A 27,261-nucleotide genomic window follows, 5' to 3' on the forward strand; every position below is an offset into this window, starting at 1 on the left:
ATGAATCCACTGAAGCCGACTTGAAAATAAGATTGAATTTTAAATAAAATAATTTTCCCTCCAATAATTAGAGCCAACTTGGAGATCACAATCAAATTCATTTTAATAATATTTTTGAAGTCAAGAGATGGATAGGGAGTTTCTCCCTGGCTGCCAAAATTAACACGTCACTCATATGGTCATCCCCCAGTTATTGGGCCAATGTCGCCCTATCACATTAATGAAAAGAAACCCTTGAAAGTCCCATCCTCTGATGGGCAATGAGTTACCTAATCAATAAGAAGGTAATAACTATTATACATCATACAAAGCAAGCTCTAACCTTGGAGCTTAGAGCAGTAATACAAAGAAAAAGCAAAAGGCATAAGAGGGGTAACAAGGGCCAAGTTGGTAAACCACCTGTCCACAATTGCTTCCTCCTCACATCTATACACTCCGGATGTGGAATTCCCCATCATGTTGGTCCCAATGGCCATGGCACTAGGTCATGAAGTCCTTTCTCCTCCATTCCATCATTATTCATTGACACCTATCAATTGAGGGGTAGCATAGGAAAATGCCACTTCCCCTTAAGGGTTGGAAACACCTAATAGGGTGGTCTATTAACCACTCCTACCCAGGGAAGTAACACCATTTCAAGTTCAAAGCCCCTAATCTAGAAAGGGAACTTTATTTGAAATGTCAAATTGTCCATTTCTTACAAGCATGGTTCACTTCGAAGCAAAAATGTTTAATGTACCTAATGGTGAAGGATGCAGCATTGGATCTTATGTGTAATTGATAGGTGGTTTCACATCCATGGCCTAGGAAACTTAACTAGGGTCTAGGTCCTTTAGAGCAACATATTTGTTTCCACAGGTGAGGTGTTGAGACCCACGGGACTCTAAACAACAGTAGAGCATCGCTTACATCCTTGGGCACCTCCTACACTTACAGCTTTCCAACACTTTGTCCTATCCACTGATAGCTCTTATTGGATGATGCACCTAGACCGGTATGCCCATTATTGTCTTAGCATTTATAGAGGGATAGCATGTTTATCAAGGACCTAGATGAGGATGGTCTCACACCTTGAGACATGGGAGGGATAGCAACAACTAAAAACCCTCAACATTGGAGCACCCATGAGACCACTTTTGTGCCACTTTTGGGTCCACAAAGGGAGATTGTCAGAGATCTAGGGGCCAACGCCTAGTTGATGATTTTAGAGGGCTTTTACACATTTCATGACACCCACAACCCTCAATGCTAGCCCTAAAAGGGCATACACTAGCATGACGTCAGCATATTCTCTATTTCAGCTCACACGTGGGTAAAATGAGTTTGTTTCATTGGCTACTAGGTCGGTTTTTGACCTAGAGTGTTACTTGCCCATTGTTTTATTGTTTTGAGGGGCCAATAGGCTAAAGTAAGATTTGGATTCCTCATATAAATAGAGGAACCTTTCATTGAATCAAATCATCAATTAACACTTCAATATTTCAGCCTACTTGTGCATTTTGGCCTCTCAACTTGTCGAGAATTCGCATCTTTCATGCAATTTGATATTTGGATCTAAATCGTTGTGCTTTGGAGCTATTTTTTGGATGAAAGGAATGGAATCTTGTAGTGGAACTAAATGTTGAATATTTATCTTTTGCATGTTTAATGTATGGAATATTATTCAATCTAGTTATTGTGATTGTGTCTTCATTTCTTAGAGATTTATTGAATGTCAATCTAGATGATCTATTGCATGCATTACTCATATATAACATGTGAATGAGTGTCCTTAGTGGTGAAGTCTTGGTAGCCCTGCCATGAAAAAACCATCTTCCATTGCATAGGCAATTGTTGGAATTTTGTTGTTAGGGCATCAAAACTTTAGCCTCCTTTGAGACTATCTGGCTAATTTGAAGCATCAATGACTCCATACTCCCAAGGGATAAGAGACCCGTACATTTGGTTGATGACCAAAACTCTTCTTCATCCATATTTTCTCTATCTCTAAATTCGGCCCCTTTAAGGCTAAGTGAGCTAACTAGGGCTTGGAGTGAATCCCTATATAAGGTGAATTTGGGAGGTTGAAAAAACTAAACATCATGGGGATATCATTTGCCACAAAATCTATCCTCTTTGTGGGCATCCGCTTTACTTTCATCCATAAATTCTCTTGCCCTAAGGCAAAACCCTAGGTTGGCCTTGCTTCAACTTGGGGGTCTCTTGGAAGGTTTCATGAGCTTTGAACTTGTTCATATACCTTGTTGGAAACCTTTTCTGCTAGCCTTGACCTTTAGATACTCAAACACTCAACAAATTACACAAACCCTAGGGCTTGTGCTTGTAACCCTAGGGACTCAACATAGTGAATTGCCTCCTATTGGAGCCTTGAACCATCATTGTGTCTTTCTAGTAGAAGGTCTAGTCAGGTCACCTCACACATTATACCTAGAAAATCTATCATAGGTTACCTTTCTCATAAATTGGGACTCCTCCCATTAGTGAAAATCCATAAAGAGTAAGGGGTTTTGGTTGTCATGACAATGGGCTACTACCCCATTGTTGGCACTTGGTCAAGCTATAGCCTTGTAGGGTCTCTTCTCCTAGGCATAGATTTTGTGGCAACATGTTTTTTAAGGCACGTAGCTTTTCTCACGCCAAATTGCTTTAGAGCAATCTTGGGTGGATATTTGTGGATGGACATCTAGGGTTTGCCTCTACAAACCATTTAAACACAATCTAGCATTTGTTGCAGTAAAACTTCCCTAAATAAGGTTGACACCATCTTCCCTTAGTCAATTTTGTGCCTTGGAGACCCTAACCCTAGTTGAGCCTCAACTTGAAGCCTATTTGAGAGTTTGCACTATTTGAGGGTTAAAAATATATAGGTCTAGGTACTCATTTGTCATTGCATATCAAATAGCCCTAGCTTATAGAGGTCTTAAGCTAGTCTAGGTACATGATACATTGCTCCTTTATGAAAAAACCATGAGCCTTATCCAACATAGGATATTTTACCTAACCTATTTTCATCACCTTGAGCCTCTAACTTAGAATATCCCTATAGGTGAATACAAGGAAGCCTCCCGTGTGGTGAAATTCCACTGAAGAGCAAGAGGAGAATTGTTGAAGCGACTAATAACATCTCCTCATTGTTGCTATAGGATCTGGCCTTCGCCTTATGAACCCTATCACAAGGCCTGCTAGATTTTGCAGCAATAGTCAATGTTGTTGCTGAGATTGTCCATGCATGGCTACAACGGATTAGGGCAGGGGTTGTCACTCTGATCCTCGCCCACTCTGTTCTAGCTGTCTCCCAACAGTAGGCTATGGGAGGTAGTCCCTATGGAAATAACATGATGAAAGACAAGTTGGGAACCAATTCGTCCAGGAGACACTGTTGAGTGGCCTAGCTACTTGGTTAAATTTAGCAAGGATCAAGGATTTAATTAGATTTAGAAATGAGACCAGTGCCTTATGGAGTTAAAACTCTTGCTTTTTACAAATTAAGACCAAGTAACCATATGGACAATCGATGCTTGAATGATTAGCTAACTTCTATGCTATGCAAGTCTTAAGATATAGGTGTGATGCAAGGATCTTGGTTATTTTCAGATTATATGCCTAGTCTAAATAGAACCTCTCTTAACTATTTCGAGACAAGTCTCTAAAGTAGGTTGTGGAATGGAAGCCAACGAAAAGCAAGCAGAGGCTTCATTAACGATACCTCCCCTTGTGTTCCAACCACCCAATGCCTCCGGTGTTGCAGAGATTGTGGCCTCGACGACTGCAAGGTCATTGTGTTAACCACTAGAAAGGTGTTGAATCCCTCAATCTAGGTGAGAAAGGGTGACCCTAGAGGTCTATCAACCAAGCTTATGCTTGGAGGTAAGTTATTAGTGCAAGCTAAGCCTGGGATATTTATGCAAAAGATTATGGGTGAATTCTTGGTTTAAGATTGAGTTAATGTTTATGATTAGCCTTTAAATGACAAAAGTACCAAGAAAGTGCCAATTTACTTAGTGTCAATATCAAATCCACAAGATGCCAATTAAATTAACAAAGCTTCTAAAGATTGCGAAAGAGAACAAGATAATGAATTGAACTTAGAGCAATTATGAAACAAATATGCCAATTGGATCTTAACGTCCAAATTGTTGAAGAAAGTGTAACTAGGTTCGGTCTTCATAATGACACATTCCAATGTAAATGATGTAAATTGTATCTAGCAAATATTTTGTGAATTTTTCATGGGTTTCATGCTCAAAAATGTATTTGTTTTAGTAGCTCTCATTATGATCTCTAGGCTAGGTGATAGATTTGTGTCATTGATGTAAATGTTTACACTTGAAAATGTACAATGTATGACTCCAAGATCAAGGGCAGAATCATGTGACAAGACTCCTTCAAGATCAAGAACAAAAGGCTAATAATTGACTCCTCCAAACGAATTCAAAAAAAAAAAGGAAACAATGTATTTTTCGGCATATATATATATAAATGAATGTTCATGTCGGCTTCAAGTCGGCTAAAAGGCAAGTTATGCTGGCTTCATAGATACCCCTCGAGCAATATAAATGAAGGCCTCTCCTCACCTATTCGGAGACACTCATACCAGATCATCCAATCTACAATTTATGTGAAGGAGATTGTTCTCAAGTGCGAGGTAAAGGAGAAGAAGGGAGTTACAAAGAAGTCTGTCCATAACCATAGGAAGGTTTGTCACACGTGCGAGATTAGGGCATCACTCCATCTGCCCTCATCATCAAGGAAAAACTCTGTCTTGGGTCCATCTTAAAGGCAGATTGATGCTAAGAAGAGTGACTGTTGAAGCAAGGGTTTAGGAGGGCTAGAAGAGCCCTAAACCCTTCTCATGTGCAAAGGAACAGAGCAGCATTAGGGCTGCCTCACAGTTCAAGAGTATCTTAACATTGAGGGCTAGTTCTAGGCCTAGAAGGCTCGGTCATTGGGCTAGAAGAGAACTCCAAGCATAGCGAGGCAAGAAGAAGAATATAAGAGCAAAGAGCTCACTCACACATGGGAGGAAAAGTGTAATCTTCAAGACTGCGGCTAGGGTTTCTGAGCAGTCCATTCAAGGAAGTAGATCACATTGTTTCAAGGCAAGCGCTGAGGAGATCCACTAGGCTAGTCGACCATCTTGAGCAAGGGAACCTTGGAGGAAGAAGAGGAACGAAGAAGGAAGCCAGATCATCCTTTCATGGTAGGAGATCTAATCCATGGGACAGCAAGTCAAAGAATTGTAGTAGTTGAATGATCTAGCCTTGATCTTAGAGTCACATTGGTCAGAAGGGTCTTGTATTGGTCTTGGAAATTTTATCAAGAAGAAAAAACTATAAGAGGAATTACCGTGGGTTTTCCTCTCGGGTTTGGAGAGGTTTTGCCCTGGTTGTTGCCTATATCTTGTGTTATTGTTCTCTTGTAGCTTGTTGATGAAGTTAATAATCACTAACATATAAAAGATCTTGTTTAAATTGTCTAAAGAATGAAATTACTTCACCAGCAGTTATCAAGATAGAGAAATCATTAATATATCAAGCCCTCAGATTTCTCAACATGGTATCAGAGGGATGGTAGCAGATCAAGGAAGGGTTGATAAAGAACATTAAGGAAGAGGCAAGGCAGCTGAAGTTGAAGGCAAAGCAAGATTCAGAATTCAGATCCACATTCTGAAACTCCAAGATCTATCAAAGTGAGGAATCTATAAGAGGAAGTTATCAAGAATCCTCTTACTTCAGTTGAAAAGCAGATCCTCAAGGATAAGGCAAGTAGATCTCAAGTTCCCTAGCATTCAAGGGTAGTCAAGCTTCCTCAAGCTCCTTCAAGGCATCCATCTAAAGTCAAGCTTCAAGGATCATTACATCAAGTAAGTATCTTATTGATTTGAGCAAACCTAATCTTGAAAAGAATGTCTTCTTGCAAGGAAAGCAATAAGTTAGTTGGATTTGCCAACTTCCTTGCTTGGAAGAAGAGAACTAATCTCACTTTGAAAGAACAAGAAGTTATTGATTATGTACAAAAGAAAATTGTTGCTCCTTCTGATAGTCAAGAACTAGCTAAGCATAACAAGAACGAAGTGAGAGCTCAAAAGATTCTCATAGAATCTATCAAGGACTCTCTAATTCCTTATGTAGCCAAGCTTGAAACAGCCAAAAAGATCTATGGCAAACTGATAGATTTATTCTCCATCAGCACCGTAGGAGAAGGGATCTCTCTAAGGAATGAGTTATACAAAATGAAGATCAACAAAGAAGGTATAACTTCATATTTCATGAGGGTCTTTGAAATAAGAGATCAGTTGCAGGAACAAGGAGAAATCATGTCTGATCAAGAGATGACTACGATAGTGCTGAATGCACTACCTGAGGAGTGGAGAAACTTTACAACGAGCATATGGGCCAAGGAGGCATCCTCACTCAATGATCTATGGGCAATATGCAAAGTGGAAGAAGCCTAATTAAAGGCCAAGGAAGATATTGCAATTGGATCCAAAGAGCAAGCATTTGCTGCTAGGTTTAAAAGAAAAGGGAAGTTCGAAAAGTTTGAGAGATCCAGTCACCAACAACATCCCAAGAAAGACATGTCAAAGATTCAATGCTTTGAATGTCACGAATATGGACACTACCGAAGAGATTATCCCAAGCGAAAGAAGAATGGCAAGAGGAAACATGAACCAGCTCATGTCACTCAGGAAACAAAAGACAATGAAAGGAAGCCGAAGGAGGAGGAGCCTGAGGATTTTTACTATGATTAAAAAGATCACCTCCTGCTTTCTTTCATATGTCTTAGTTAGCATAGCATGTTGAGATTCATGAAAATTCTTATGTGTTGTTTAAGTAACTCTTTTAAAGAATGAATTGACTATGGATTCGGTAACATCCATGGATGAACAATTGATGAACATTTGATGAATGAGGATATGTAGAATCCTATGGAAATACTATTAATGGTTATGATTAATGTAAATTGTATTTCTTTATGTAAGGATTCTAGGTAGAAATGAAATTGTTATGTGTGGAAAATTCTAAGATGAGAACATCTTGGTTCTCCGAATCTTTGATGAATTTCTACAAGCAAATATCCTCTGTAAAGAATCCAGGTCAATGGTACTTATCAACTACATTGCAGGTCAAAGATCCCTCAAGAAGTCCGCTGCAAGAATCATGATATGATTCAAGACAAATGAGGTATGTATATTTTGTTTAATATTATAATATCATGTCACATGGTTGCAGGTAGCATGGATCAAGCATGATCAAGAGAAAAAGGATCTCCTCCTTTGCAAGGTTTAAAGATGAAATGAACATAACCTGTCCTCATATGGAATATGAGGTACTTGACTACAATTAAGGAACTCTGATTGGAAGCCCCTAGGAATGAAAGGTGTAAGGATGATAGAGATCGTGAGATATGCAACCATGATGGAAGCAATCAACATCCAAAGAAGATTTGACGAGGAAATCTCCCAGAAAGATATGGAGACTTGGATAGAAGTCTGAAAAGTTGAAGACCCTTGACTACAGATATCTACAAAGATGTGTCAACATGTATGTAGGGTGTTGATATCTACAAGGAGATGTCACTGGAAAAGGCCATCACCAAAAAGGTAATATGTGATTTATTTTTGGTTTCTGACTTTTTGGATAAGTCTGGGTATGTATGCAGGGCCTTGGTAAGAAGAGTTGTGAAGGATGTCACAACTATGTACCTCGAGATATAGAGCAATCACTGCTGAAAGAAAGGTGGAGCTAGATGGCCCTATGAAGGAAGCCCCAGATGCAGATCCAAGGAGGATGCTTTCCAGGAAAGAAGGAATGACATGATGAAGGAAAGTGATGGATGGTTGAACCCTACATATGAAGAAATTGATGACATCAAGGTGTTGGATCATCAGTCAACTAGAAGACCCTATAAAGCACTGATGATAGAGTCCCTGTTTAAGAGGGAGCTCTAGAAGATTCCTATGAGTAAAGGAACATGAGTAAGTTTCTGAGCAAAGAGAAACTTGGAACTCATCCCTGGTTAAGAGGGAGAGTTAGACACGACATTCTTGTCTTCAGTTTGGAAGAAAGAATGGAGGATTGTGGAATCATCTAGCATCCGACACTCTTTAAGGATGTGATAGGGCATCCAAGATAAGAGTGGGCAAGAGGACCAATATTCTTAAGGGTTGGGAACCCAAGATGAGAATAGTCCTAGTAGGGCATACTCGGAGAACACTCGGGTGGGTATGACCCTACAAGAGACCATGATGATGTGTGTCTATCAATCATTAGTCTCGCCAACATTGTGCTCTGATCTAATTGAGAGATAGAGCTATTAGTCAAGGCCTTGCTATATGGAAACAATGTTGGTTGGAATGATGCTATAACAGATGGATTGCAACTCTGATCTTCTTATGAGAATTCTTTTGCGAACTTGAAAAATTGTCCAAGGACCATGTATGTATGAATACCTTCCTAGTTAAGAGGGAGTGTTCAAGAAAGTGTAACTAGGTTCGGTCTTCATAGTGACACATTCCAATGTAAATGATGTAAATTGTATCTAGCAAATATTTTGTGAATTTGAGTCATGGGTTTCATGCTCAAAAATGTATTTGTTATAGTAGCTCTCATTATGAGCTCTAGGCTAGGTGATAGGTTTGTCATTGATGTAAATGTTTACATTTGAAAATGTACAATGTATGACTCCAAGATCAAGCGCAGAATCATGTGACAAGACTCCTTCAAGATCAAGAACAAAAGGCTAACAATTGACTCCTCCAAACAAATTCAAAAAAAAAAAGCAATGTATTTTTCGGCATATCTCTCTCTCTCTCTCTCTCTCTCTCTCTCTCTATATATATATATATATGAATGTTCATTTCGGCTTCAAGACGACTGTTGAAATTTGGTACCAGAGGACAGGTGGTTCCCTTAGGCTTTGATCTTTGGCCTAGGGAAAAGTGTCCAAAAGAATTTAATTTTTCTCCTAAAGTGACTTTATAATTTTATAAAGTTAAATCTAATTTAAAAGTGACTTTAAGTGATAAAGTTACTAAGTCTAATTTTAAAGTAACTTTTATAAAGTAAACGAAAAATTAGAAAGGAAAAGTGACTTTGGAAATAAATGACTAAGTGGGTCTTTATTAAAGTGGGGTGAATTAAAAAATAGAAAGTGAGATTTAAATGAGCATTTAATCTCAGCCATTGATCTAAATCTATTTCAGCCATTGGATTTAGAGATTACCCAAAAGTCACTTGGATCACCCAAAAGTCACTTGGAGTTATATTAAAGGAAGAAAAGGTCATTCATTCTTTCATGAGCAGATTGGGAAAAGGAGAGCAAGAGAGCAAGAGAGATTTCTGAGCAGGGAGGAGAAGGAGACAGCAGTTTGGCACACATTCCAAGGCAGCAGTTGAGCAGATTTGTACAGCTGATTCAGCACATAGTGAAAGGCAGATTTTTGCACAAAAATCGAGGAGCAGTTTGCTGATTTTTCTGCACACAAAACGGAGGCCGTACAGCATTTATTGCTGTCCTGTTTGCTGTAATTTCCAGATTGCTTTGAGGCACGGGAAAGGAGATAAGTTGTAAATTTGCTTGCTGATTTTTTGCTGAATAATTCTCACTGTAAAAAGACAATTTTCAGAAATAAAGAAGAGCTCTCAAACTGGTTTTCCCCAAAAGTTGTAGGGGGTTTTTCCAGGGTCAAGTTGACCAAAAATATCAGTGTTTTAATGTGTTTTAATCGTTGTTTTTGATTGCTGATTTTTAATTCTGCAATTTCCAGCATTCTGAAAAATTTCCAGAATTTGTGTTTTCAGCAATATTTATTTTTTTCAGTCTGTTAAATGTATGGTTATGGGAATGGGCATTTAACTACATAGGAGAAATAAGGAGAAACTGAAAACCGGGGTGGGAAAACAGAGATTTTTACATGGTATCGGAGCTTGAGTGCTGAAGGGCAGTTTGGGACAGCAAAAGGAAAAATTACAGTTGCTGATTTTTCACTCAGAAAATTCCAGCGAGCTGATTTTCATAAACAGCAGTTTTATCTTTACTACAGCAGTGCTATTTTTCAGTTTTAGGACAGCAGGATGTCATTGGGATTGAGGGTGGAGGATAGGCTGGATGGGCATATAAATTATAGCGTTTGGAAGGAGAGAATGCAGAGTATCTTTGAGGAGGCAGAAGTCTGGGATATCATGGTGCATACCGCACAGAACCCTGTTGTTGTGCCCACTGATGTTACTCAGTTGACTGAGTATAAAAAGAAGAACAATAAGGGTAAGAGGCTGATTCTAGACAGAATCAAAGACCATTGCATTCCTCATGTGAGAGGAAAGAGCAATGCCCATGAGATGTGGACAGCATTGTCCAATCTCTACCAGAGTACCAATGAGAACCGGAAGATGGTCCTGAAGGAGAAGCTGAAGAACATTAAAATGGGGAATGATAGTGCAGCTGGATATCTCACAAAGATTACCAATGTGAGAGATGAGTTGGCAGCGATTGGAGAGGCCATTCCATCCACTGAGTTGGTGCGTATTGCAGTGAATGGCCTCCCCCGTTCATGGTTGAACTTTGCTGATGGGGTTTGTGCACGTGAGACCCTTCCCACATGGGAGAGGTTTTGGGATGATTGCATTCAGACAGAGATCAGGAAAGGACAGCTTGGGGTAGCCAAGCCAATTGAGCAGGATGAGGACGTAGCACTGGTGGCAGGAGGCAAGAAAGGCAAAGGGAAGAAGCAGGCTTCCACAAGCGGTGGTGGGGGCAAAGGCAAAGGTAAAGGTAAACAGGGGAACACACAGAAGGACTATTCCAAGGTGAAGTGTTGGAATTGTCAAAAGATGGGACACTATGCAGTTGTGTGTCCGGAGAAGAAGAAGAAGAAGGGGAAGAACCAGGACGTGGCAGCTTCAGCAGAGATTGAGGACTTTGCTGGTCGTTTTGACCGAGAGTTTGCGTTCACTACGTGTGAGTCCTCTAGTGCAGGATCACCTGCCACACAGGTTCAGAGGGAGCATGCTTTTCCCTCGATTAGCGGAGCATCTACATGTATCTGGTATGTGGACAGTGGGGCTTCACGTCACATGTCAGGAGTCCGTGAGTACTTCTCAGAGCTTTCAGAGAGTGGCACTGATATTGAGGTAGTACTTGGTGATGACAGAGTTGTTAGAGCAGTCGGGGTGGGGACAGTGACATTTCAGAGGGAGTCCAAACCTCCCTTGAAGGTGTCAGAGGTTCTTTATGTGCCAGGGATGAGGAAGAACCTCATATCCGTCTCAGCTTTGGAGGACAAAGGATATGAGGTACTGTTCAGGGGAGGACAGGTGTTGATGTATCCCAGGGGCACTCCAGCGGATTCAGCTAGAGTGATAGGTGTACGCCATGCAAAGGTGTACAAGTTTGCATTCCAACCCCTTTTGGCATTGAGCAGTAGTACCGACAGCAGAGCTAGCAGTTCTGAGCTGTGTGAGATTTGGCACCGCAGGATGGGACATATGTATCATGGAGCCTTGAGGACATTGCGGGAGATCACTACAGGTGTGCCAGATTTCAGTACTGATCACTTTGATACTTGCAGAGGTTGTGCGATGGGCAAGTTTGCCAAATCCCCTTTTCCCAGCAGTGACAACAGAGCGACTGGGATACTTGATTTGATTCATTCCGATGTGAGCGGTCGGATGTCTCATGTTTCCTTGAGTGGATATGAGTACTATGTCTTATTCATTGATGATCACTCCAGGAGGACCTGGATTTATTTTTTGAAGACCAAGAGTGAGGTCTTCAAGCGGTTTCAGGAGTTCAGAGCTCTTGTGGAGACTCAGACAGGTCGAAAGATCAAGTCCTTGAGGTCGGACAATGGAGGAGAGTACACCCTTGGAGAGTTTGTTGACTATTGTGCGGAGGCAGGCATTAGGAGGGAGTTCACTGTTCCTTACAACCCCCAGCAGAACGGGGTTGCGGAGAGGAAGAACAGATCCATCATAGGGGCTGCCAAAGCCATGTTACATGATCAGGGGTTGCCATTGTTCTTGTGGGCAGAGGCCTGCAACACAGCTGTTTACTTGCAGAACAGGAGTCCGCATCGTGCCTTGGGGCACATGACTCCGGAAGAGGCTTTCTCTGAGAAGAAGCCTGATCTTGGTCATCTTCATATCTTTGGATGCATTGCATACTCCTATATACCCAAGGAGAAGAGGACCAAACTAGAGCCCACCGCAGAGAAGGGTATCTTTGTGGGCTACAGTGAGACCTCAAAGGCCTTTCGGATTTACATTCCTGCATAGAGGAGAGTTGTTGTCAGACGGGATGTGAAGTTCGAGGACGACAGGGCCTTTAGGAGGTCACGGGAGTTAGAGTATCTGGATCAGCCAGACCCTCAGCAGCAGTTGAGTCAGTCGCAGAGATCCAGTGGGCAGGGATCAGAAGGATCAGGAGGTACATCTATGAGGATGTCAGGTCCGTCAGTGAGCAGTGGCTCATCGAGCCAGAGGGGTGGTGCTCCGGGCAGCATGCAGAGCAGTTCACAGAGCAGTTCACTAGGGAGTCCACTGATGGACAGTTCACACGGTACCTCAGCTTCTACAGGTTCAGGTGCAGGCAGGAGGACAGCAGACAGACAGTCAGGAGTTCAGGCTACTGATGGTGATGAGGAGGAGGAGTTTCATTCTCCTATGGGAGAAGCATGCTCAGGGAAGAGGAAGCCCAAGTGGCTTCAGGACACCTTGAGAGATGCCACATCTGTTGCTGAGCCGAAGAGGCCGGTCAGAGAGAGTAGACCACCTGAGAGGTTTTGTAGTTATATGGCGATGGTTACCAGCATCCTTGACTCTGAGCCTTCTAGCTATGAGGAGGCAGCTAGCCAGCAGGTCTGGAGAGAGGCCATGCAGGAGGAGTATTCTTCTATCATGAAGAATGATGTTTGGGAGGTGGTGCCGAGGCCTGAGGGCAAATCCGTGGTTACTTCCAGATGGCTTAACAAGGTAAAGCATGCTGCAGATGGCAGCATTGAGAAATTCAAAGCGAGGTTTGTGGCTAGAGGGTTCTCCCAAGTAGAGGGTTCTCCCAGGAGACCTTCGCTCCCGTGGCTCGATATACTTCGATCCACTCCATTATATCGATAGCAGCAGAGATGGGTTGGAAGATCCACCAGATGGATGTGAAGACCGCATTTCTCAATGGCTTCATACAGGAGGAGGTGTACATTAAGCAGCCACAGGGCTTTGAGGTGCATGGGAAGGAGTCCCATGTGTGCAGACTGAAGAAGGCCCTTTATGGCCTGAAGCAAGCTCCCAGAGCTTGGTACTCCAGGATAGATGCATACTTGCAGGGGATGGGTTTCACAAAGAGTGAGGCAGATCCGAACCTTTACTTTATTGTGATTGGTGAGGAGCCTCTCATTCTGGTGTTGTATGTGGATGACTTGATCATTACAGGTGCAGAGAGACCCATAGAGCACTGCAAGAGAGATCTTGCGTCGAAGTTTGAGATGAAGGACATCGGCTTGATGCATTACTTTTTGGGTTTGGAGGTGTGGCGGGAGGAGGGGCATTTCTTCCTGGGGCAGGGGAAGTATATTGTGGACATCCTTAGCAGATTCCACATGGAGGATTGTAGACCCATGTCGACACCGATGATCACCAACTGGAAAAAGCTTCATGCTTCGGATTCCGAGTTGGTGGATCCCACATTGTACAGGCAGCTGATTGGCTCCTTGATGTATTTGGTCAACACTAGACCAGATATCTGTTTTACAGTCAACACGATGAGTCAGTTTATGTGTGAGCCTAGGAAGGTTCACTGGGTGGCTGCAAAACACATTTTGCGGTACTTGCAGGGGACAGTGGATTATGGTCTGGACTACAGGCAGGGAGATGGAGTGAGATTGGCAGGGTACACTGATTCTGATTGGGCAGGTTGTGCTTCTGATAGGAAGAGCACTTCAGGGTGTTGTTTTGGGTTGGGTTCAGCAGTAGTGTCATGGTTCAGTCGGAAGCAGCAGTCAGTAGCACTGAGTTCAGCGGAAGCAGAGTATATGGCAGCCAGTCTAGCTAGTTGTGAGGCTATCTGGCTTCGCAAGATGTTGTTTGGCTTATTTGGTCAGCCGTTGAGACCTTCAGTGATTTACTGTGATAATCAAAGTTGCATTAAACTCACGGAGAATCCAGTATTTCATGACAGGTCAAAGCATATCGGGATCAGATATCATTTCATCAGAGACTATGTTCAGAAGGGAGTTGTGAAACTTGAGTATATTTCCACTGATGAGCAGGTTGCAGATATTCTTACCAAAGCCTTACCACGGGGCAAGCATGTCTACTTCAGAGACAAGATGGGTGTGGTGAGGAACACCTTCCTCGGTAAGAGGGAGTGTTGAAATTTGGTACCGGAGGACAGGTGGTTCCCTTAGGCTTTGATCTTTGGCCTAGGGAAAAGTGTCCAAAAGAATTTAATTTTTCTCCTAAAGTGACTTTATAATTTTATAAAGTTAAATCTAATTTAAAAGTGACTTTAAGTGATAAAGTTACTAAGTCTAATTTTAAAGTAACTTTTATAAAGTAAATGAAAAATTAGAAAGGAAAAGTGACTTTGGAAATAAATGACTAAGTGGGTCTTTATTAAAGTGGGGTGAATTAAAAAATAGAAAGTGAGATTTAAATGAGCATTTAATCTCAGCCATTGATCTAAATCTATTTCAGCCATTGGATTTAGAGATTACCCAAAAGTCACTTGGATCACCCAAAAGTCACTTGGAGTTATATTAAAGGAGGAAAAGGTCATTCATTCTTTCATGAGCAGATTGGGAGAAGGAGAGCAAGAGAGCAAGAGAGATTTCTGAGCAGGGAGGAGAAGGAGACAGCAGCTTGGCACACATTCCAAGGCAGCAGTTGAGCAGATTTGTACAGCTGATTCAGCACATAGTGAAAGGCAGATTTTTGCACAAAAATCGATGAGCAGTTTGCTGATTTTTCTGCACACAAAACGGAGGCCGTACAGCATTTATTGTTGTCCTGTTTGCTGTAATTTCCAGATTGTTGTGAGGCACGGGAAAGGAGATAAGTTGTAAATTTGCTTACTGATTTTTTGCTGAATAATTCTCACTGTAAAAAGGCAATTTTCAAAAATAAAGAAGAGCTCTCAAACTGGTTTTCCCCAAGAGTTGTAGGAGGTTTTTCCAGGGTCAAGTTGACCAAAAATATCAGTGTTTTAATGTGTTTTAATGGCTGTTTTTGATTGCTGATTTTTAATTCTGCAATTTCCAGCATTCTGAAAAATTTCCAGAATTTGTGTTTTCAGCAATATTTATTTTTTTCAGTCTATTAAATGTATGGTTATGGGAATGGGCATTTAACTACATGGGAGAAATAAGGAGAAACTAAAAACCGGGGTGGGAAAACAGAGATTTTTACAACGACTAAAAGGCAGGTTATGTCAGCTTCATAGACAGCCCTCGAGCAATATAAATGAAGGTCTCTCCTCATCTATTTAGAGACACTCATACAAGATCATTAGGTCTACAATTTATGTGAAGGAGACTGTTCTTGAGTGCGAGGTAAAGGAGAAGAAGGGAGCTGCAGAGAAGTCTATCCATAACCGCAGGAAAGTCTGTCACACGTCCAAGATTAGGGCCTCACTCCATCTGCCCTCATCATCAAGGAAAATACTCGGTCTTGGGTCCATCTTAAAGGCAAATTCATCTGAAGAAGAGTGATTGTTGAAGCAAGGGTTTAGGAGGGCTAGAAGAGCCCTAAACCCTTCTCACGTGCGAAGGAATAGAGCAGCATTAGGGTTGCCTCACAGTTCAAGAGTATCTTAACGTTAAGGGTTGGTTCTAGGCCTAAAAGGCTCGGTCATTGGGCTAGAAGAGAACTCCAAGCATAGCGAGGCAAGAAGAAGAATATAAGAGCAAAGAGCTCACTCACACGTGGGAAGAAAAGTGTAATTTCAGGATTGCGGCTAGGGTTTCTGAGCAGTCCATTCAAGGAAGTAGATCACATTGTTTCAAGGCAAGCGCTGAGGAGATCCACTAGGCTAGTCGACCATCTTGAGCAAGGGAAGCTTGGAGAACGAAGAGGAACGAAGAAGGAAGCCAAATCATTATTTCATGGTAGCAGATCTGATTCATGGGACAGCAAGTCAAAGAATAGCAGTAGTTGAATGATCTAACCTTGATATTGGAGTCACATTGGTCAGAAGGGTCTTGTATTGGTCTTGGAAATTTTATCAAGAATAAGAAACTATAAGAAGAATTACCGTGGGTTTTCCTCTCAGGTTTGGAAAGGTTTTGCCCTGCCTGTTGCCTATATCTTGTGTTATTGTTCTCTTGTTTATTATGCATGGTAGCTGGTTGATGAAGTCAATAATCACTAACATATAAAAGATCTTGTTTAAATTGTCTAAAAAATGAAATTACTTCACAAGCAGTTATCAAGATAGAGAAATCATTAATATATCAAGCCCTCAGATTTCTCAACACAAATTCTCAATATGCCAATGCTTAAGATAGACAACATGAGGTGTTTAGCAATAATCAATTATTCCTCAACAATGCCAATTAGATCAATGAAACTTCAATGCTCAAAGTAACTTAAACAATTCAACAAGATTAGAGTTATGATGTGTGAGTGATTTTAGTGCTAAGTTAACAATTCTTAGATCTAAAACAGGACAAGTAAACATTAGATTCCAATAGCATAAATCACAATGAACCGATTAGAGCATGAAAACCACTTATGTGACTCATAAGACAGCAGCAAGTAAATCACTCTAGATCCAATAATTGACAAGCATGCAAGAACCAAAATTGATCAATGAGCCACTAAGTGACTTATCAAGCAATTATATGAGCTACTTAACCCTCTTATGATGAAGTATTCAGAGATATATCAGATCTAGAAACACTTATAACAGCAATAAGAAAGATATGCAAACAGTGAGCTACCAATGTGAAAGTGTGTGCCAAATTGTGCCCAAAAATTGCCAGTGTTAGAACAAGTTTGCCAAATCGAAAAATTAGATTTTTAAGCCCTTTAAGATGTGATCTTCAGATTTATATCAGATCTGATCAAACCCTTATGCAGAGATATTTCAGTCACTAAACTTGGAGATTTATGCCAAAAAATTGATGCCCAAGACACTTAGATGTTATGACAATATGCTAAATATCACACCAATCAATTTTATGCCTCTAAATATGTTCTTTCCAAGTTATATCAGATCTGATCTATTTGATTATGCAGAGATATTCCAGCCAACAAACAAGCAGATCTAAGCTCAAGAAACAATGCCCAAGTCACCAAACAATTAGCAAAATTTTACCATGAAACCTTTAGTGTGTTTGGATTACTTAGATATGATTTTTAGGACACTTAATCATGAATTTTTTCACTGTTATGGAAGATTTATCATAGCTGATATAAATTATGCAGTCAATTAAAATGAGAGATGAAGGCAATAGAAGCAAATCCCAAGGCCTAATGGCCTATTCCAAGTTTGGAGATGTGAGAGAATTCACTCCTCAACACCTGCACTCACAAAATGTTAGCTCAAAACCCAATATCGGACCTTTATAACTGTTGCAATCACAAATTATTAGAGATAAAATGTCAATCCATAGAAGAAACTCATGTTTGCAATGAGAACTAGCCCTTGGAGGGCTTATGGCCTTCTTAATGCTTGCAAAATAAGTCCTTAACACTAGCCTTTTAAGTTGAGTAAGGGCTAGGGACTTCAGAGAATGGGTTTCTTCCCCAATTTGAAAATAAGCAACCTGTTGTCCACATGGGGTAGCTCAAGTGGCAATGGCCGTGGAAATGAAGTCTCACCGAACCAGAGATCTTGGGTTCAATTCTTGTGCTACCCTCCCTGGAAGTGGGGTGAATAACGAACATGTAAAAACTCGAAAATGAAAGGGTCCTACCAAGCTTACAAAAAAATACAAAAGCAACCTGCAAAAAATGGGCTTAAAAACCTTAGACGTCTAGGGTTTTTAAGGGTTGGAAACTTCAGAAGTTTACTCCTTTCTTTGATCCCTTGAGAGATTTCTCCTATAAAAGTAAAATAAATTTTCCCAAAAAAACCCAAGAAATTATATATAAGAAAAATTAAAATGCAAAGGGTTAGTGAAATGATTTGCATAATAGAAAATACAAAAGGTGAAAGGTTAGTATATATAGACACAAATTAGAAAAACTATTTTCAAATTTTAAATGTAAGATAAAAACTTTACAAGTAAAATTTGAATTTCAAATTAAAAGTTAAATCTAATTAAAAAAATTATACTACAAAATTAAAACTTAAATCAAATAAATATTTACAATTTTGAAATCTAAAAACTATTTTCAAAATAAAATAAATCTAAAGAATATTTACAAGTATGCTAAAAACCCCCAAAGCATAAAACTTAAAATAAAACCCCCTGCAAAACAAGGGTTAGAAAATTTTATTTACAAAAATAATTTACAAGTTAAATACAAATATGCAATGCTTGGAAATATATATTTTTGAGTAAATAATTTTTTAAATGATGAATAATGACTATATTCAAAAGTTATGGTATTGCCCACAACCTTAGCGAAGTAAGAAAAACAAACAAAATTCTCGGAGCCCAAACAAGGTCAGCTCTCCTAATAATTTTTTAAATAATGAATAATGACCATAAGATCAGATGTTTTTCAAAAGTTATGGTATTTCCCACAACCTTAGAAAAGTAAGAAAAACAAACAGAATTCTCGGAGCCCAAACAAGGTCAGCTCTCCTCCAAAGCCTGTGAACTTGGAGCCCAAGGGTCGGGGAACCTGCAAACTCTATATATTTTATTAAACAAAACTTGCTAGACATATGGCGAGTCAAATCACATAAGATAGACCCAAAATCTACCAATAGAATTTTTTTATCACCATCTAATGAATAAACAAACTTTAAAATTTTAAGCACAATATAGAAAAGCACATACCATCGGACAAAAAACACCACAAACTGAACCCCAAAGTCTTTTATTATGATATTTCAAACGTTCCCAGCAGATAGAATAAAACCAGCATTACAAAATTATATAGACTAGAGTGAGAGCTTTCATCATGACTTGAAAAGCAAAATGGTCTCTAATTTATAGATAAATCTTTCAAGTGGAAAATAACAACTAGTTGGCTTGATCCCTGTCAAAATAATCTCAATCGTCGATAAATATTTGGTCATCTTTTAATCTCCACCGTCGAAAATATTTATTATTGAGGAATTTTCGAATTTCTCATTAAAACCATTTTTTATTAGCTCAAACATAATTATTTTGAGCTAATTTTTTCAAAATTTTGATTTTGACTTAACCACTAAGGTCCAAGAGTCCAATTTTTCTTTAAATTTTCAATATTCCCTTGGTGGGGGACCTCTAAAAATTAATTTCTTTTAGACCCACTAATTTTTCCACTTGTTTCTCTAACATTTTAATTTTTTACTCTAAATTAATTAAATTAATTTTCTGACTTAGGATTTAATTTTATTTTTTCCAAACAAATTAATTAATTGACTCATGAGGGAATTAATTATTTTCCACCCTCAAATATTTTAGCTATGTTTTCTTCCACTTGGAGAAAATAATTTCTCTAACATTTTAATTTTTCTACTCTAAATTAATTAATTTTCTGGCTTAGGATTTACTTTTATTTTTGTCAGAGAAATTAATTAATTGACTCATGAGGGAATTAATTATTTTTCCACCCTCAAATATTTTAGCTATGTTGTTTAAGTATGAACTACCATACACTAAAATATTGTTTACATAAAATTTTACAAATTCAATCCTCAAAGGGGGAATATCTATTCGCTATAGACCTTCATAAAACTTACCCAATTCTACAACACAATATGATCTAGGACCAAGTGATTTGAAACCAAATAATTTAGCCAAATAGCTTAAATTATTCTCAAATCATTTTTATAAAAGACTCAACTAAAACACTAGGACTCACTTAAGACTTCGACGATAAATCCCACAACAGCGTTGGGATGAGGCTAGAGAGAAACTTTGTTGATCATCCGTGTTTAGAAACACAAATAATCAGTGAGACGAAAAACCTCCTAAGATGAAATTTGTCACCAAAATCATAGGCTTATCTAGGTTGTTACATAATTAGCAGTTGTACTAACATCATTTACATTAAAAATGTGCAGAATAGGTTTACAATGACATAATAATCTGCTGGCTGATGTTTCTGAACTTTTAAGAAAAATGGTACAACTACTTCCTTGGAATTGTGACAAAACATGTGCAACAGTTATCTCAATGTAAAACTACTCTGTTAGTAACTGACTGTACAGTTACATACAAAGGTTGGTCATAGATTCAGCCTTACATCTTCTCTATAAAAAGAGATAACGGAGAATTCAAAAAACATATTTCTTACCTGAACCTCTGCACATTGCTATAGGCTACAGCTACAGTGACTTCTTATTGTGTAGCTCTGTAATAGTCAGAACTCAACTTTCAACCTCATTCACAACATGAAACATCAAAAATTGTCCTATGATCAACTACTGCCTTTTTGAAACTGTGAATTAACAACTGTGGCAATCATGCTCTTGCAATTCGTTGAATTTTGTATTAACAAAACCACCTTGTACAGCTCATTTTGAAGAGCCATCTGTGGATACACAGAACTATCTTAGTCTATAGTTTCTTGCTTCTGTGAAAATATATTAGCTTGCATATTTCAAAAAATCTGTCACCAAATTTTTAAAATAACTATTACTACTGACCAAAATTCACTACTCTTCCAACATAATGAACAAGAAAATCCATCACTTGACATAAAGCTAAGGGGCAATAGTGACTCATATCTCAGGGCTACAGTGTTAAAACTTAAAACTTCAACTTATCATACATCTTTTGTAGCATTCTAGCAAACAATATCTTTCAAGTCAAACTGACAAATGATCCATCCATCCTTTGTATCTAGAAAAAGATGTTATTAACAGCTCAAATATTGCTTAATTTGCATACCTTAAGTGATGGAGGCTTCAACTGTGACTTCAAATCCCGAACAGCCGTCTGTGATCCAAGTCAACATCACAATTAGAACATCTAGATTCTATACTAGAATAGCAGCATAAATCAAAGCAATGAAAATCATTTAAAGAGAATGAAACATAAATTCATGCATATAATTTAGCCAGTTAGAGCTTCAAATTATGGTTATCAATAATCGGCAACAGCTTTGCCTCAGCCATTACTAGTAGTAGATAAGAAACAAAGAATACAGACTATGAAACTAAATAATCCAATAACAAACTATCCCCATGTGGATTTAGAAATTCACACATGCCACCCAAGTAGAATGAACTTGAAAACTATAAATATTGAAAACCTCTGAGACTAATATTGAAGAAAAACTATCCCCAAATGCTACAGGTCACCATCATGCTGAAGGGCCCAGGTCAGCACTTCGCAGCAATTCACTAACAGTAGAGACATATGTGGCAATTTAAATTTGAGGGAAAACAGAAAAGAGAATTGCAGAGAAAGAATCTATATGTTTTAGGAGGATTTTAATAACCTGAAGAAAAACATAAACGAAAACAAATCTGAAAAAACATAAATGAATTTACATGTCATATGCAAACCTCAAAAAATAACCGCATACATCAGTGGGGAAATAAGAAAAGACGACAAATGTAAACAAGGAACTACATTCTGATGATGACCATTCTGATAATATATGAAGCCATCATTCAATTTCCTGCATGGACAAACATCTTTCTGAATGACATGCATGGATGTTGGAACAAAGTTTTATACTCCACTTCAACTTTAGAAACACGGAGCTTCTAAAAACCCTCCATAGTGTAAGAATGAAGCATATACTCCAGGAGGAAGTGTTGGTAAGTGTTAATGAACATGGGATTATTTTCTAAGCTTAATGTGCACATGCCACTTCTTCATCTACAGGTGTAGTTAACAGGAGGCCATTCATCATATCATAGACCCCTTTGTAACTCCAGAATCAGTTAATCCCTCACTTTTATACTAGCAATAATTTTGGTGGTGAATTATATCACACACTTTTATCATCATATAGCTTCCATATTAGAAAAAGCCAAAATGTCATCAATAAAGATAATCATGTTCACTAGTGAGGCCCTGGCTTTGAGCTCCCTGCTAGCAATTTTACATGACATAGCCACATAACATGACATGTACAACAAGTACATCATACGTACATTTTACAAGACCTCACTCCTAAGAAAAAAATTAGCATGCTAGTTACATAGCAATTTTTGGTGGATTATATCACACTTGCGTCATCCTATAGCTTTCATGTTAGAAAAAGGGAAAATGTCATCAATAAAGCTAATTATGTTCAATAATGATGCCCTGGCTTTGAGCTCCCTGCTAGCATTTTTACATAACTTAGCCACATAACATGATAAGTACAACAAGTACAGCATATGGTACCTTCTACAAGACTTCACACCTAAGAAAAATATTAACATGCTATTTACACTATGGTCCATGTACAAAATAGGAGCTTCAAAACTGGGTACTTCATCCATATTTACATAGGAAGGAAGAGAGTGCCCAGCAATTTTTGGTGGATTGTATCACACTTGCGTCATCCTATAGCTTTCATGTTAGAAAAAGGCAAAATGTCATGAATAAAGCTAATTATGTTCATTAGTGAGGCACTGGCTTTGAGCTCCCTGCTAGCATTTTTACATAAAATAGCCACATAACATGATATATACAACAAGTACAGCATATGGTACCTTCTACAAGACTTCACACCTAAGAAAAATATTAACATGCTATTTACAATATGGTCCATGTACAAAACAGGAGCTTCAAAACTGGGTACTTCATCCACATTTACATAGGAAGGAAGATTGATAGTGCCCTTGATGTATTATTTTATGATTTATCAAGTATTCTATTTTGTCCATTAATGAGATATAACCCATTTGTGTCAAAAAGAAATATGAAAAAAATCATCTCACAAGTCTCAAGTGAGGCTTCTTACAACTTTAACCATAAGTAAAATGACAAATAACCCTTTGCATTACAAGGACAATGTCGCATTGTTAAATAGAAATAGACCCTTCTTAAAACATGAATAAATAGATGATAGCACCTTCAAGACAACTATTTTGCTCTTTTCTTCCAACAATAAGCCCACTTTAAAAATTAAAAAAAATACAACACAATCATGTCTTAGAAGGCAAGGGAGCGGGTAGTTGAATTTCAAAGAGGCAAGGTGATAAAATAATGAAAGGTTAATGTAAACCCTTGAGGCTTGAACCTCCCAATGTATCATTGAAATTTATGGAAATTTTGTGAATCCACTGCTTAATGCAAATATAAAAATTTCACCTCAACCTTGAGGATCCCCGGATCTATTTCCTATGAATTTTCAGCCTTATGGTTGAATCTAAAATATAAATTACAGTAATTATATTTATTAATGTCCAATTGATGACCACAAAAGCAGGTCAATGGGACTGAAGAAGAGTACAATCAGTATGACTACAATGTGGGAGTGCAAGCGCATCTCCTAAAAATATGCTAAAAATAACATATAGAGAGAGAACCAGCGGTAGTTCTGCCACAACACGTATATAAGAGACCGTGGTATAATACAAAATAGTCAATAGTTTGAGGCAGGATACAGAATAATAATGGCCTGCAAAAAAGGAATCAGTGAGATAGTAAGGTTCAGCAATGGAGCTAGAGATGTCAAGGGCTCCTGAGAATATATTTAACTTTCGTGCAACCAAACACATATGGCAACCCAAGAAAATAAATACAAACAACTGTACTTCAAGAGAAATAGACCCTTCTTAAAACATGAATAAATAGATGATAGCAGCTTCAAGACAACTATTTTTCTTTTTCCTTCCAACAATAAGCACGCTTTAAAAAAAATACAACACAATCGTGTCTTAGAAAGCAAGGGAACAGGTTTATTACAAATAGAAAAAGGAGTTGAATTTCAAAGAGGCAAGGTGATAAAATAAGGAAAGGTTGATGTAAACCCTTGAGGCTTTGAACCTCCCAGTGTATCATTGAAATTTATGGAAATTTTGTGAATCCACTGCTTAATGCAAATATAAAAGTTCACCTCAATCTTGAGGTTCCCTGGATCTATTTCCTATGCATTTTCAGCCTTTGGGTTGAATCTAAAATATAAATTTATTAATGTCCAACTAATGACCACAAAGGCAGGTCAATGGGACTGAATAAGTGTACAATCAGTATGACTACAATGTGGGAGTGCAAGTGCATCTCCTAAAAATATGCTAAAAATAACATATGGAGAGAAAGAACCAGTGCTAGTTCTGGAAAACACGTATATAAGAGACTGGTATAATACAAAATAGTCAATAGTTTGTAGCACGATACAGAATAATAATGGCCTGCGAAAAAGGAATGAGTGAGTGAGATAGTAAGGTCCAGCAATGGAGCTAGAGATGTCAGGGACTCCTGAGAATATATTTCACTTTTGTGCAACCAAACACATATGGCAACCCAAGAAAATAAATACAAACAACTGCACTTCAAGAGAACTATGTTTCCAACCCTTGGGGAACAAATCCTAACATATAACATATCTGAAAATTACTTTATTGCAGCAAATTGCTTACATTTGTAAACCTGTCTATTACCTCCCAGGTTTTAACTTGGTGCAAAAATTCCAAATCACAAGTGTGAGACCCCAAGGGCAACCTAGATAAGCTACCCACTGTCACCTCAGTAACCTTGTGTTTCTCACTTTGGACAGGATTATCATATCTTGGGGGGCTTCCCTATGGTCAACTAAACTCAATGCATATGTACTATGGAGTTGGAGCAAGAGAGAGCTTAGCAACAAAAAAACCTATATATATGTGTGTGTGTGTGTTTGTTTTCAACATTTTTTTGTTTTGGAGACGTGGAAGAAAGAGAATAACAGTTCTGATTCTTTCATAGGCTATGGTGTCATGCATGCAACATTAGAGGGCTATTCATCAAGGGATTAGGGGCTATAAGCAGCCAAGAAGACATGCCCTACAGCAGCCCCTATTTGGTGCATTAAAAAATTACAGATTTTACGAGGGGAAGGACTCTATATTGAGCTCCACATTCAAATCAATTCATGAGTGGCCTTGTCTATGTTGGAAATTGTAACTAGGTTCGGTCTTCATAATGACCTTTTGTAAACATGACATTGTATATTTTGTATAAAGAAAGAAAAAGAATTTTATTTTATTCAAAGCATGGGTTTCATGCTCAAGTCTAGGTCAAAAGCATGTTCTTCATGCTTATAGGTCTTTCTAGGACAAAGAAGAATTTGTGTCATGTATTATAGTCCCATTTGGACTCTTTGTAACAAAGAAAAATATTTATTTTGAGTCAAGAAAAGCCATTTTATTCTCCAAGACCAAGTCAGCCCAGTCAAGATGAAGTTGACCTAAAGGAGGGTTATTCGACCCTCAAGAAGGCTATAAATAGAAGGAGCTCGACTCATTTGAAGCACCATCTCATCTCAAGTTCAATCTACAATAGCGAAGAAGGAGAAAGAGCAAGGAGGACGAAGAAAAGAAGAAGTCGAAGTCTCTTGGGCTCATCTTTTTTTTGTCCACATGTGTGAAGCTGCTACGGTTTCTATGAAGTTGCAAAGTTGCAGGAGGCTGAAATTGCAGGGAAAATTTTCTAAAAAGAAGTTGGAGGGCCGAAATTCTAGATGTGAAGCTGCAAGGTCGAAGTTTTGAAGTTGCCTTGAAGAAGATCCTGCTGGTGGGCTAACTTGGCACTTGGGAGGATTCTGGGCTTCGCTCTTTGGGTCTTGGAAGTCTCATTGTAAGAAGATTCTATAAGAAGAGAAGCATTCTTTCTAGGTTTTCCCCTTCAAGGGGTTTTGCCCTGGAGCCTATATTTTGTGTACTTTGTCTCTTTGTCATCTTCATTGTTTTGATAATTGCTTGATGAACAAGAAATAATAAGTAATAAAAGGCCAGCTAATATCACAAGTAATTATCAAGTTAAGGAAAATCGTCTATAATCTACAAGTCTCTTGATTTTCCAACATGGTTTCAGAGCTAAGGTGCAAGAAGGAGATTGAAGATCACATCCTAGTTGGCACTATGGCAAGGGTTATGAAGAAGGGTTTCAAGTTTCTTGGGAATCTCGCTATATCCATCAAGGGTTTCATATTAAAGATCATCTCCAAGCTAGCAAAAGAAGTGATGGATGGAAGTTTATTTTCCGCTTTGTCTAGAACTTTCAAGGACGAGAATGTATGGGTTATTGACAGTGGTGCTTCCAAACATATGACAGGTGAATGCAATCAACTCTAGACTTTGTCAAAAGGAACCTCCTCTCATTCGATCGAACTTGGAGACAAGAAGAGCTATCCAATGAAAGGGATTGGATCTACTTCATTGGAGCTCGAGTCCGGTGGAAGTATTCACCTCAACAACATTCTATATGTTCCAAGTTTGAAGAAAAACTTACTTTCTATTTCTTGTCTAGAGGATAAGGGTGATAGAATTGCTTTTGCAAGGTTTTGGTTTGGGGTAAGGACTCTAGTATTGATCATGCTAGGATAATTGGGATTTGTGACGGGGCATTTATAGACTCTATAGACCTCTCTCTCAATCCCTAGTTCACTTAGATGTGAGCCCTTCTGAACTAATATGGACACATTCATTACAGGATTTTGCCATCTCTAAATCAAATGGTCAATGGCATCCCCAAATTGAAGGAAGAACATGAAGGGACTTGTAGGGGTTGTGCTCTAGGCAAGAACGTGAAAAAGCCATTTGCAAGAAGTGACACCAAATCTAAGGAAGTTTTCGATCTCATACACTCAGATGTATGTGGTCCTATGGTAGTAAAATCTCTTGGCGGGCATCAATATCATGTGACAATCATTGATGGTTTCTCAATGAAAACATGGTTATATCTCCTCAAGAACAAAGATGAGGTATTCGAAAAGTTTCAAGAATTCAAGAATGAAGTTGAGAATCTAACAGAAAGCAAGATCAAAACTCTGAGGTCTGACAATGGTGGAGAGTATGCCTCTAAAGAACTTATAGCGTTTTGCAAGGAACCAGGGATTAAGAGGGAGCTAATTGTTCCTTATAATCCTAAACAAAATGGCATGGCTGAAAGGAAGAATAGAGCGATCAAAGATTGTGTCAGAGCCATGCTACATGATCAAGATCTCCCTCAATTCTTATGGGGAGAAGCATGCGTAATAGTTGTCCACTTTCAAAACCTAAGTCCTCACAAGATTCTCAACA

General features: G+C 38.7%; 1 protein-coding gene across 1 annotated transcript in view; it reads right to left on the bottom strand.

Annotated features, from left to right (window-relative positions):
* Positions 1-21,040, bottom strand: part of LOC149150283 (FKBP12-interacting protein of 37 kDa-like) — a 254,628-nt gene extending 233,588 nt beyond the window's left edge. The window contains exon 1 of the mRNA XM_089439398.1: positions 20,987-21,040. The gene's annotated coding sequence lies outside the window, so the exon portion shown is untranslated. The remainder of the gene's footprint in view (positions 1-20,986) is intronic.
* Between the last annotated feature and the right edge of the window lie 6,221 nt (positions 21,041-27,261).

This window comes from Pinus tabuliformis, chromosome 9 (genome assembly GCF_031772625.1).
Source record: "Pinus tabuliformis cultivar Carrire ecotype Pingquan chromosome 9, CPIR1, whole genome shotgun sequence".
Taxonomy (NCBI): Eukaryota; Viridiplantae; Streptophyta; class Pinopsida; order Pinales; family Pinaceae; genus Pinus; species Pinus tabuliformis.